This window comes from Globicephala melas, chromosome 15, assembly GCF_963455315.2.
Source record: "Globicephala melas chromosome 15, mGloMel1.2, whole genome shotgun sequence".
NCBI classification, from domain to species: domain Eukaryota; kingdom Metazoa; phylum Chordata; class Mammalia; order Artiodactyla; family Delphinidae; genus Globicephala; species Globicephala melas.
In genome coordinates, this window is record NC_083328.1 from 57,785,237 (window position 1) to 57,797,873 (window position 12,637).

Consider the following 12,637-nt stretch of genomic DNA (forward strand, 5'->3'; position numbering starts at 1 on the left):
GCATATACTTGTGTGTGCTTAGACAATAACTGAAAAGATTTAAAAGAAGGTGCTAACGGTGGTTTTTCTCTAGGGAAGAGACCTAGAGTCTGGTGGTTAAGGAAACAAAGAGACTGACTTTTCACTGTATCCTCATTGAATTCATTTACCGGATACATATTAAGTTAGGAATGCCAACTGACTGCATATAAAAGAGACCTGAGAAACAGTGACTTAAGCAAACAAGGGATTTTATTATTCTTACTAAATAAGAAGTCTGGGGCAGGCTGTCCAGAGCTGGTACCATGTTATTAAGGACGCAGGCTCCTTCCAGCTCTCTGTTCCCCTTCCTGAGATTCTGGCCTGCATCAGGCGGCAAGCTCACAGACAGCTGCTATACCTCTAGGCACGACCCCTGTGTTTCAGGCAAGAAGGTGAAAGGGCAAAGGGCAGTGCCTGCCGATTATGACCACTTAAAAGAGTTGTCTGGTAACCCTCCTCAGCTTACTTCTACTTACATTTCATTGCTCAGAACTTGTGTGGCTCTGTCACTTCTGACTGCAAGGGAGGCTGGGACATATTGCCACCTCATGTAAAACTGGGGTTCTGTTAGTAAGAATGGAGAGAAAGGATACGAGCTTTGTAATTAGTAGTGTCTGTCATATATGTGTTGTCTTTTTAAAATTAAGACTTTGTCTTTTTAGAGAAGTTTTGGGTTCACAGCAAAATTGAGGGAAAGGTACAGAGATTTTTCATATACCCTCAGCCGCCACACATGTATAGCCTCCCCCACTATTAATATCCCCCAGCAGAGGGTACAATTGTTACAACTGATGAACTTACATTGACACATCACAATTAGTGAAAGTCCATAGTTTACATGGGGGTTCACTCCTGGTGTTATATACTCTGTGGGTTTGGACAAATGTATAATGACATGTAGCCATCATTATAGTATCACACGGAATAGCTTCACTGCCCTAAAAATCCGCTGTGCTCTGCCTATTCATCCTACCCCTCCCCAGTCCCTGGTAACCACTGATCTTTTTATTGTCTCCATAGTTTTGTCATTTTCAGAGTGTCATGTAGTTGGAATCATACAGTGTTTAGCCTTTGCAGGTTGCATTAGTAATTAGATTAGTAATTAAATTAAATTAGTGATATGCATTTAAATTTCCTCCATGTCTTTTCATGACTTAATAGCTCGTTTCTTTTTAATGCCAATGATATCCCATTTTCTTCATGTACGGTGTATTTATCCATTTACCTACTGAAGGACATTTGGTTGGTTCCAAGATGTAATTATGAAGAACGCTGATATAAACAACCGTGTGCAGGTTTTTGTGTGGACATAAATTTTCAGTTCCTCAGTGTAAGAGCATGTTTAGTTTTGTAAGAAATTGCAAAACTGTCTTCCAAAGTGGCTGTGACATCTTGCATTCCCATCAGCAAAGAATAAGAGTTGCCATTGCTCCACAGTCTCTCCAGCCTTTGGTGTTGTCAGTTTTCTAGATCTGGGTCATTCTGATAGATGTGTATTGTCTTAAAATATATATATATATTTATTATATGTTTTATGTAATGTATATATACATGTATATATACATATATACATATGTTATATATATGTATATATACATATATATTTTATGTATATGTACTTTATACATATACATACCAAAAATCCTTGAAATAAGGGGAGCAAAGAGTCACCATGAGAGAAGTGACTGTGTGACTGGTGGTGTGGGGAACTTAATGGACTCCCCCCAAGCAACACAAACATCTAACTGGTGAAAATTATTAAAAAATCATATAACGTCTCTGGAAATTATTCTACAGCCATACAGCAAATGCATTTACTTAAGAAAAACTCCTAAATCTCAGTAGGAAGAGCGAGAGCCTGTGACATTGGGGTCACGTGCCCCTCCCCCAGCTCCACGTGGTGAAATCTTCATCCAGGCAGGGATTCTTTCTCCAGCGCCCATTCACCTGAGCTATGTAAAAGCCGGGCCTTGACCTGAGAGAGTATGGGTTTTAGAGATATTTCGTCCCAGTGTTTTGGCTTTTGTTTTGTTTTGAACAGCAGAGCTTCTTTTTAAGAACTGCTTTGGTTCTCCTAGGATTGTAAAGCCCAGAGCCCCCATTATGACAGAAAGCAAGAAATAGGACCAAGAATTGAGATATCCAGGTTTAAGTTGCTGCTTTCTTGAGCAAATCACTTCCCCTCTCTGAATTTCCACTTCCTCAAGAGAAAAAACAAAAACAAAAACATTTAGGAAACAGGAAGACAACTCCGGAGAGTCCCAAAGACTCAAGAGCCATGATCTGACTCTGCAGCCCCACAGCCTCCCCCTCCTGAATTCGGCTCCCTCTCCTCCCATCTCCTCTCGTGCTCTCTCTGTCTCTTTCTCTCTCACATCCATTAAAACGTTTATCTCCTGCAAAGCGCCGGAGGAGGACGTACTGAACTGTGAGGATTTAGTATAGGTGGTTAGAGCTTCCAATACCTGATTATATCAGAAGACTTAAGGCAAAAATCATGTTCTAGTGGAACAGCTAAGACCTGCATCTGGGAGGAAACAGAGGTAAGGAGGCAATTCCTACATAGAGGGAAACTTGGGAACAAGAAGGGTGGGGCTGAAATAGACATACAAGTCAAGTAGGTCATAAGTAAGTAGGTTTGCTTCCTCCCTCTTTCCTCCTACTTTCCCTACTCTCCTTCATCTCTTGGGAGTAGAAGAGAAAGAAGGAGCAAAGACTTCCAAAGCCTGCCATGTGCCAGCCACTGTGTTGGGTTCCGTACAGCTTCCCACTCCTCAGTCACTCATATAGCACGTTCATGGGTTTTGCCATGTCTACACACCAGCTATACCATTATCTACTTAGTAGTTTTCTTTCTTTTTTTTTTACATCTTTATTAGAGTATAATTGCTTTACAATGGTGTGTTAGTTTCTGCTTTATAACAAAATGAATCAGTTATACATATACATATGTTCCCATCTCTTCCCTCTTGCGTCTCCCTCCCTCCCACCCTCCCTATCCCACCCCTCCAGGTGATCACAAAGCACCGAGCTGATCTCCATGTGCTATGCGGCTGCTTCCCACTAGCTATCTATTTTATGTTTGGTAGTGTATATATGTCCATGCCTCTCTCTCGTTTTCTTTAAATCAACTCTCTTGTTTTCGTTAACTTATATACCTACTTTAGCCGTCTACCAATCAACATCTATAGAATGGTTTGGTATGTTAGTTATTTTTCTAATGCGTATTTAAATAAACATATAACTATTAGAATTAAAAAAATATTTGTCCCCATGTCATAGTTACTCATGCCGCACTTCAGGGTACATCTACATTAGCTCATTCAGTCTTTGCCACTACTCTCAGAGGTAAGGTTAATGGTCCTCATCCTACCTATGAGGAAATTAAGGTTCAGAGGGGTTAAGCAACTTGCTCAAGGTCACGAAACTAGCAAAGGCAGAGTAAGACTTGAAGCCACTTCCGTTTCTAAGGCCTACACTATTTCTCCTAACACTGCCCTGCCGTGGGAAGGGAGGAAGAAAGGAGCTCTACAAAAACAGGGTCCTCTGCAGAGTCAATGCATTTGGTCCAGCCAGCCTGTTCAGTTCCTATGAAGAGCCAAGCCCCATGGACATTCTTGCCTCCCCTGCAAACTCCTGGCTTCCTCCACCACGATCAAGCCCTGTTTCTGGCACAAACCCGGTGCTTGACTTGTTTGTCAAGCGGTGGCTCTGCTCCAAGGGCAGATTCTGCTGTGGCTGTCCTGGTGTCAAGGCTCCTAGGAGTCATCCTGAATCCTGCCCTTTTTGCTGCCATCACTCAGAGCACTGCTTTTGTTTCAGCTTCTTGCCCAGGCAGACAGGCCAAGGCTTTGCCCTCAAGTTGGGACTTGAGTAGGGCTTGGTATTTTAGGCAGTGGATTTATGACAGTAGGCATTTCTTCTGGAACAGTTTGACAGCATTCTTCAATCTTCTCTTTTCACCAACAGCATCTGGTTGCCTAAGGCAGAGAGGACACACTTGCTTGGCAAAGAAGGTCAGGATTCTCTGCTACCTCCCCCTGGGTCCCTCCGCCTCGGTCCTGCTGGGGTGTGGTCCTTCTATGAAACTGAGGGAACACGGCCAGAGTCATGTGGGGACTTAGACTCGGCGTACCTCCTGCTACATTCTCAGCCCTGCCAGTGGCTGGCTCTGGGTTTGAAGGATGTGGGGTTGAGAGATTGAAGAAGAGTGTCAGGAGTAATAGGGCAAAGGAACTGATATTTATTATGGGTCTCCTATGTGTGAGACACTGTACTAGATACTCCATATCTGTTATCTCACTGAATTCTCTCAGTAACCTACAACCTTAACAAGTAGGTGCTATCATGCTCATCTTACAGATGAGGAAATCCAAGTCTGGAAAGTTAAGTAACTTGGTTAAGGCCACACAGCTATGAAAAGACAGGGCCAAGATTCAAACCCAGGTCTGTTTGACTCCAAAATCCCTGGTCTTTTCCCTACATCAGGCTACCTCATCTCTGGATGGGATATATTACAAGAGGCCTTGGAGATCGTCTAGTTCAGGATCTCCCAGGCTGTGTGCCTCACAACAGCAGTTCCTCAGGGAGGAGAAGGAGGTCAGAAGATTTTGGAGAAAGTTGGTTTAAATAAAATCAAATTGACGTCTTTACCACAGAACCATCACGGAAAGTTAGAGCTGGAAAAGAGAGCTTGGTGACTAAGTAATCCAGGCCAGGCTACATGCGGAAAGTGAGGCCAGGGGGCTGAGGTCTCGCGTCGCTGGGATCCAGCACTGGGCCCCCGCCCACAGTCCATGTGCAGTGTGAGACTTAAGCTATCGTGGTGGGAAATCAAAACGCAGTGCTTGTGAGCCTGCACACCATCTGTGGGGACTGGGGGCACTGTATCCAGTGCCTCCTGCTAGGGAGCCTTCGAGGTAGGTCCTTAGAAAGACAGGACTAGCTGCTCCAGACTCCAGGGGGCAGGTACTGGGCCTTTCTCAGACTCTGCCTCTGCGGCTCTGTGTGCCCTTGTTGTTGGGTGGGTGGGGGTGGGGGGGTCACCTCCCCTCTCTCTGAGCCTGTTTCCTCATATCCAAGAAGAAGGAGGTTGAGTTTGTGATGTTTCTCTGTGGATGTTCAATGGAAGGGAGCTTCAAGTCAAAGGGCAAAGCATAGCTGACATCCTACTACCTCTCACTTCCCCTGCGCTATGGCCTCACCCATTTAATCCCTGGCCATTTACTGGGCATGTTTTTTCTCTTGAGGTTATAGAACCCATGTTCGAGAGACTCAAGGCCCAGGATGGGCAGACCGTGCTCCTGGCAGAGTATAAATTAAATTACAACTACTTTGCCTGGGCAAGAGTGGGCCTGATGGGGCTGCAGCCTGAGCTGCAGGAGGGAGAGCCAGCTTGCCCTGAGGGACCCTCGCAAGAGCTCAGCCCCTTGCCCTCTGCTGGGCCCACAGCCACAGGCACAGGCCAGGGCCAGGCCCTGATGGCTAGAGCGCTGAGGTATTGACACAATTCTGCCTGTTGCCATGATTACCCAGAACAGTCCCAGGACGTGGATCCTACCAGTTCTAAAGCTCTAAAGCTCCCTGAGCTCAGAGATCACCTTTCCATCCTGCACTCCCTCCCCTCTCAGTGGGCATTTTTCTGAGGTCAGAGGTAGGCGTTGGGTAACCGTCCGAGAGGAAGTGCTCTCTGCAGTTCAGACTATCTCTGGAGTCCAGCTCAATTCTGAAATTTGGCCAGGAGGATGGCCATGATGATAATGGGTCTGCAAACCCAATTCTTCTTGGAATGTTTTCAGGGACTACCCTCTGACTGGAGTTACTTGGTGTAGAGATGTCTGGCTGCATGAGACAGAAGCATCACGATTAAGGTATTCAGTAGCTGATGGGCTGTCACGTTGAAGAGGGATTAGCTTTGTGTGGAATGAGCTCTAACGCAGAGGCACCTGAGTGGCAGGTTTAGCTCAACATAAGGGCCACACTTTCCAGAACTCAGATCAAGAGAAACAGTACTTCAAAAGATGCTGGATTTGTCCACCACTGCTGGACAAGTGGAGGCTCAATGACCGCGACAGAAATGTTTTGGAGACAGCTGGCAGACCAGCTGGGGTCAAGGGGGTTACACTAGATGGTCAATTTAAGGGCCCTTTCAGTGTGGAGACTTGAATTCTAGAAAATTCCTGAGAAGATGCTTGCCCTTTGGGGCAGAGGTTGTCCAGTAGTGCCTGGATCCTTCCTGAAAGAAATCATTTCTCCAAAAACCTCTGGATTTATAGAAATCACATCCTTTCCCTCACCACCAACCATCATTCCTCGTTTGAGGCCTACTAATAAACACATGGAGCTCTCAACTTCTTTTAAGATTTCTCTCTTCACTTTTGAAATTCCTGGAGAATAAATAAGCACAGTCTTCCTTGTTGAGACATCTGTCCCATAAACTGGGATTTCAGTGCCAGGAGCTGCTTGGGCTGGGGGGGTGGGGTTAAATGTGTGTGTGTGTGTGTGTGTGTGTATTTCCTCCACTTTCTTTGCCAAGCTGGCATCATTTTACACTTGTGATTGATGGCTCATGGATTAATTCCTCTGTTTTGGTTTCTGATGAGATGATTAGAAATTTGGCTTCTGTTCACTGCCATCTTCACTCTGCCTTGGGCTGTTTGGGAAGCAGAATGTCAATTTGACCTTTTTACTGCTCTTCCAGAGAGAGTGAATAATGGTCAGGAACGACTGGAGAGGCCTGAGATACCCCCACATCCTTACATCATGGAAAGTCTGACTGTTTCCCCCAGTGATTTGCCATAGTGCAGGTTCTGAAACCAGATATCAAGGGAGAACTCATAGAGGAACAGGATCAGACTTGAACTCAGAAAATTCAAAAAGATTCAGTCTTGGGTCCCCCACTCTTTGGACTTCAATTTTCTCATCTGTAAGTTGGAGATTCATTTATTCATTAACTCAACAGAGCACTGTATGCAAGAAAAAATAACTTTCTCTACTTGTGGAATTGCTACACGTATGAGTTGAGATATGTCTGAAAAAGTTTTATAAATTATAAAGTACGTTGGAAAGAGAAGGGGTTGTTATATATAAGATGAGATCTAGAATATTTTTTCCTTTCTAATAAAGTCCATTATGTTCAGTTCTAGGGAAATGTTTCTTAGCAATGATCCTACATCTTTTGTGGCTGACACCAGTGGAAATAGAGTAGATGAGAACAGCTATTGTCCTTCCTTCCATCCCATCCAAAGTGAAAAGTCAACACATTTATGAGAGAATAGAGGATGACTGCCTTCTATGCTTCAGTTCTCTTCAGTTAGCTGAAAGTCTGCTTAACTGCTGGGATCTCTCTAGACACACAGTCTTCTAAGAAGCGCCTCACATGCCCCAAGTTGTATAAGAATTCAAGGCCACTTTTCTGTTCTGGGGAAGCTTAGGAAGATGTAGTGATCATAAACAAAAACACAACAAAAACCCATCACTTAGAGACATCTTTGCCATTCACCATGGGCCTCTGTCTCCTCAACTTACGAGGAAGAGCTGTTGTGATGCTCCAATGAGACAATGTTGTGAAAGCACTTTGTAAAGTTAAAAGGCCAGGTACCAATGTCAGGTATTATTTTTCCATGCTTACCACCTGAACTTGTGGTAGCCCTTGTGATGCCTGCTTGTCTCCATGCTTCCTGATTACCAGTCCCGGCTTGGGCTGCAACCACAAGTGATGAAACCTAATGGTCTGATCATTACCTCAATAATTTTCCAACACTTGTATTTTCTGAGTCATTCTCTCTCCTTCTAAATACGTGCAAGGATCATTCTCCCAACACGGAAGTTGAAAACTGATTTCACCTGGTAGCCCAGCTGTTTGGCTGAGGCCACCCTGTTACCACAAAGTGTAGCTCCATTTCCTTTTTCTATTTAAGCTACAGTCATTCTAAGTCATAGCCACCTACAAGCTAATGAATGTGATTTTATTTCCAAGCCCTGATGACGGTTCTGAGACAGACGTTCTACTTGCAACATCCCCCAGACACGTTCTACTTAGCATTTCTAAAGCACTTCGTGTCACAAAGGAATTTATGATTTGTTTTTATAAGTTCTTCCTTAGAACCTCCTTAAAAGTGTGGTCCATAAGACACTGGTGAAGATTTCAGTGTCCTGGGTGACACCATCAACATGACAAATCACCATTTCCATGGATAAGAGTTATATGATTAAGTCCTCCCGTAAATTCCTATGGGGTCGATTAAGTTTTGACATTAATAATAAAGGGATTGTGAGAGGTTCATCAAACAACCAATGAAAGTGACTGGTACTGATGGCCTTTCAAAACTCCACCAAGTAAGCTAATGAGTTCCAGGTGCATTTTCCTCCAGCTGGTACAAACATTTCTCTCCTTCCTATATGGGTATCTTAATTTTCTCAAAGGTGGAACAGGGAGTCTGAGGCCCTGAGAAGAGAAATGACTTGCCCACAGTCATTGAGTGAATCGGCTGCAGAGCCAAGACCACAGTGCTTGGTACAAAGTAAGTGCTAGATAAGTAAATACTGGATAAATGAATGACTGATTGAACCCAAATCTGTTATGCGTTTTTCTCCCCTGACTGTGCTCTACAAGAAACTTTTTAGATTCCTACCATATTTTCTACCCTTCAGAAGTGAGGCTACTTTCCTCAAGCCTAACTAAGCCCTAGTCCTCACTGTCCAGTATGACAGCCACAAGTCACATGTGATTACTGAGCACTTGAAATGTGGCAGGTCCAAATAGATGGGCTGTAAATGAATCTCAAATTTTGAAGGATTAGTGTGAAAGAAGACTGTAAAATATCTCACTACTAATTTTTTTATATTGTTCAACCAATAATGTTCAACCAATAATAGTTTGGATACACTGGGTTAAATAAAATATTATTAAAATCAATCCCATTTGTTTCTTTTTTAATATGGCTACTGGAAAACTTTAAATTCCATGTATGGCTTTCCTTTGTGGCTTGCATTACAATTCTATTGAACAGCACTGCAATCTACTCTATAGAAGCTTTAGAAAAAGAATTATATATTGGAGGGTTGGGGGAGATGAATAAAATAGGTGAGAGAACTTATGAGATACAACCTTCCAGTTATAAAATAAATAAGCCACAGGGATGTAACATACAGCACAGGGAATATAGTCAATAATATCATAGTAACTTTGCATGGTGAGAGATGGTAACTACTAGATTTATCGTGGTGATTATTTTGTAATGTATAAAAATATCAAATCACTATGTTGTGTAAAAAAAGAAAAAAGCTTTAAAAATGAACAAAAAAGAATTGTATATGAGTTGTCAACCTTTCAGTAAAAGCTCCTTTGTCCAGGCTATCTGAGAACCTAGGAAATAAAGGTGAGAGTAATTAACTTTCTTCACGACAACAGCAACAAAATTCCTCCTTCTTTTCTCTACCTTAACCCTTTCCCTAAAGTTTCCATTGCAGTCTCTTTAACCACACACCTGAAAAGCTGGGAAATCCACTGAAGTATTGCTGGGTGGCTGGCCAGCCAACCCAGGAAGACAGACATCTAATCTGCCTTCTGAAGAACTACCATTCCAATCCAACTGTCACAGGCACAGAAGTCATATTTGAATGGAGGAAGTATTTTGGGGGTATACTCTTGGTGAACAAGTTTAATAACAGTAATTGCCATAATAACTGACGTTTTTATAGCAGTTTGCAATTTATAGAATACTTTCACATGTATCATCTCATTTGATTCTCATAACAGTCCTATAGTATGGGCATTATTATGATCCCGTTTGATAGATACAGACACAAAACTCAAAGCGATTAAGAGGTTAGCTTATGACCACACAGCTAGAAGGAGGTAGATGTGGTTGGAAACCCTGGCCTCCGAATACAGGGCTTTAGTTTGTATCTCAGAGGGTCCAGAATCCAGGGTGTGAGCTCCCACTGGCCTGACCGAGGGTTCAGAGGCCCCAGTGTCCCTCTTCTGAGTGCCTCGCTAACATAGGTCAATAGCAGAGGAGGAAAGGAAAGATTTAAGAGGTAGGAGAGAAGAGATTTAAGAGGTAGGAGAGAAGAAAGAAATTCAGGTAAGGGAACACAGGTGTAATATCTTGATGAGAAACTTCCCTAATGGCACACGATAATCATCACTGTAATGGTCTTTTATGTCGATGCACATGGAAAAGGAAGTGCTATCACGGCCAAATAAATCCTTACTGGCGGAAGTCCTACCAACTGCTGGGCAGCGGCTGGTATTACTATCTCCATCAGAGAAGTGAGGAAACTGAGGCTCAAAGGTGTTAAGTCCAATGTTCATTCCACCACCCTCAGTTGGTTTGTGCATCAATATACAAATCATATGTATTTTTATTATTGCCATTTTTTTGTCTTTACTCATTAATTACTCAATAATTATCTTATTTATATTCTAGTTTCTTTGGGTTTACCTTTCTTTTCCCCTCTGGCTCTTAAAATAGGTTTAGGTTCTTTAAAAAAATTTTGGGGGGACTTCCCTGGTGGCCCAGTGGTTAAAAATCTTCCTTCCAATGCAGGGGATGCAGGTTCGATCCCTGGTGGGGGAACTAAGATCCCACATGCTGTGGAGCAACTAAAACCACGTGCTCTAGAGCTCTGGAGCCCGAGCACCACAGCTAGAGAGAAGCCCCGCACCACAACGAAAAGATTCCGCATGCCACAGTGAAGGTCCCATGTGCCACACATAGATGCGATGCAGCCAAAATAAATAAAATAAATATTAAAAAAATTTTTTTTTGTTTTCTAATGAGTGCACTTAAGGTTATGAATTTTTCTCCAGGTATCACTTTTGTTGCATCCATGTGTTTTGATTACTACCATTGTGTGTGATAATACAAAAACCCATTTAATTAATGCTTTCATTAATACTTTCATATATTCAGCCCTAAGTATTTTATAATTTTCCTTGGCTTTCCTCTTTAACATGAGTTATTTAGAAATATGATTTTTACCTTCCAAAAATAGTATCTATTTTTTGAATAGGTAATATACACACATGGTAAAAAATTAACGAGATATGAAAAAGTATACAGTGAAAAGTCCCTCAAAAGCTACATCTGTGTAATCCCATTATGATGAAAAACAGAAAAGGCAAAACTATAGGGAGCTGCTACATAGCACACGGAGATCAGCTCCGTGCTTTGTGATGACCTAGAGGGGTGGGACGGTGAGGGTGGGAGGGAGGCTCAAGAGGGAAGGGATAAATGTATACATATAGCTGATTCACTTTGTTGAACAAAAGAAACTAACACAACGTGGTGAAGCAATTATAATCCAATAAAGATGTTAAAGAAAAAAAAAGAACCACACACACACACACAAACTATAGGGAGAGAAAACAGATCAGTTGTTGTCGGGGCTAAGAGTGGTGTGAGGGCTTGGCTATAAAGAGCCAGGAGAAAATCTGAGGGGTGACGGAACTGTTCTATACCTGCATTGTGGTGGTGGTTATGTGGCTATAGGCATTTGTCAAAACTTGGGGAAATATTTACTAAGAAAGGTGTATTGCACTGTATGTAAATTACACATTAATTTCTAATAAATAAATAAAGTCTCCCTCCCCTCTCCAGAATTAAATGGTAGTTTTCCTATTCATCTAAAATTTGCGACTATGGTTTTCTCCTCATAGTAGAGCAACCTCTATTTTAGTTACAAGGGAACTTTTAAACTATCTAATTTTTTAAAAAGCTGATTATCAAAACAATATTCTGAACTACAACATGTCCTTCACAATCTCCACATTCTACTGTGATCCACTGGTAATAAATTATCTTGAACACATAGACCCCTATACCTGGGAGCTATAGTATGTGTTGGAGTCTACTAGCACTTCCTGGAAATCTTAGGGCGCTCTGGCAAAGTTCTGTACCCACATCTCTGCATCACTGTTTGAAGTACAACTAGAAGGATCAAGCTGACGTTGTGCTTAAGCCCTAGACATCATCAGCTCTGCTGTGACACGAGTTAAGTAATCATGGGAGAAGCTCACAAAAATGGCATGATTTTAATTATCCATAGCCAAATTAAAACAACCTCATTGTCATTAATATTGCTGGGTTATGGTAGCTGAACAACCAGGATTAAACAGGGAGTGGGTGAGGTACATCGTCGGCATCATCATAATTCCTCCTGTGTACAGCAGACAGATGCGGTAAAAGAAAACACTGCTTCAGGAGGACTATTTGTTAATGTAGTCTTCACCTTAATCCAGAAAGTGTTTAAAGGTGCTGAGCCCTTGCTTAGTCATTAAGTACACAAGTGTCAATGGAAAAAGCTCTCTAAGCCTTGGTTTCTTCCTTGATAAAGTAGAGAAAATTCCACCCATGTCCCATGTTACTAGAAAGACTGAGGGGGATCATGGATAGAGTCCCAGCACCAGAGAAGATTCCTTCCATAATCAGTGTATTTGTCAAGTGAGGGTCTCTGATTCTCCTACTGTAATGATGAGGGTAGCCTCCCATTCTAGTCCCTCGAGGGTCAGGTCCAAAAAAACTCTCATCTGTGAATTTCCTAACCAGTATCATATCAACACTGAATAAAATAATGGATGGATAAGGGCTTTGGACCATACAAAACACTG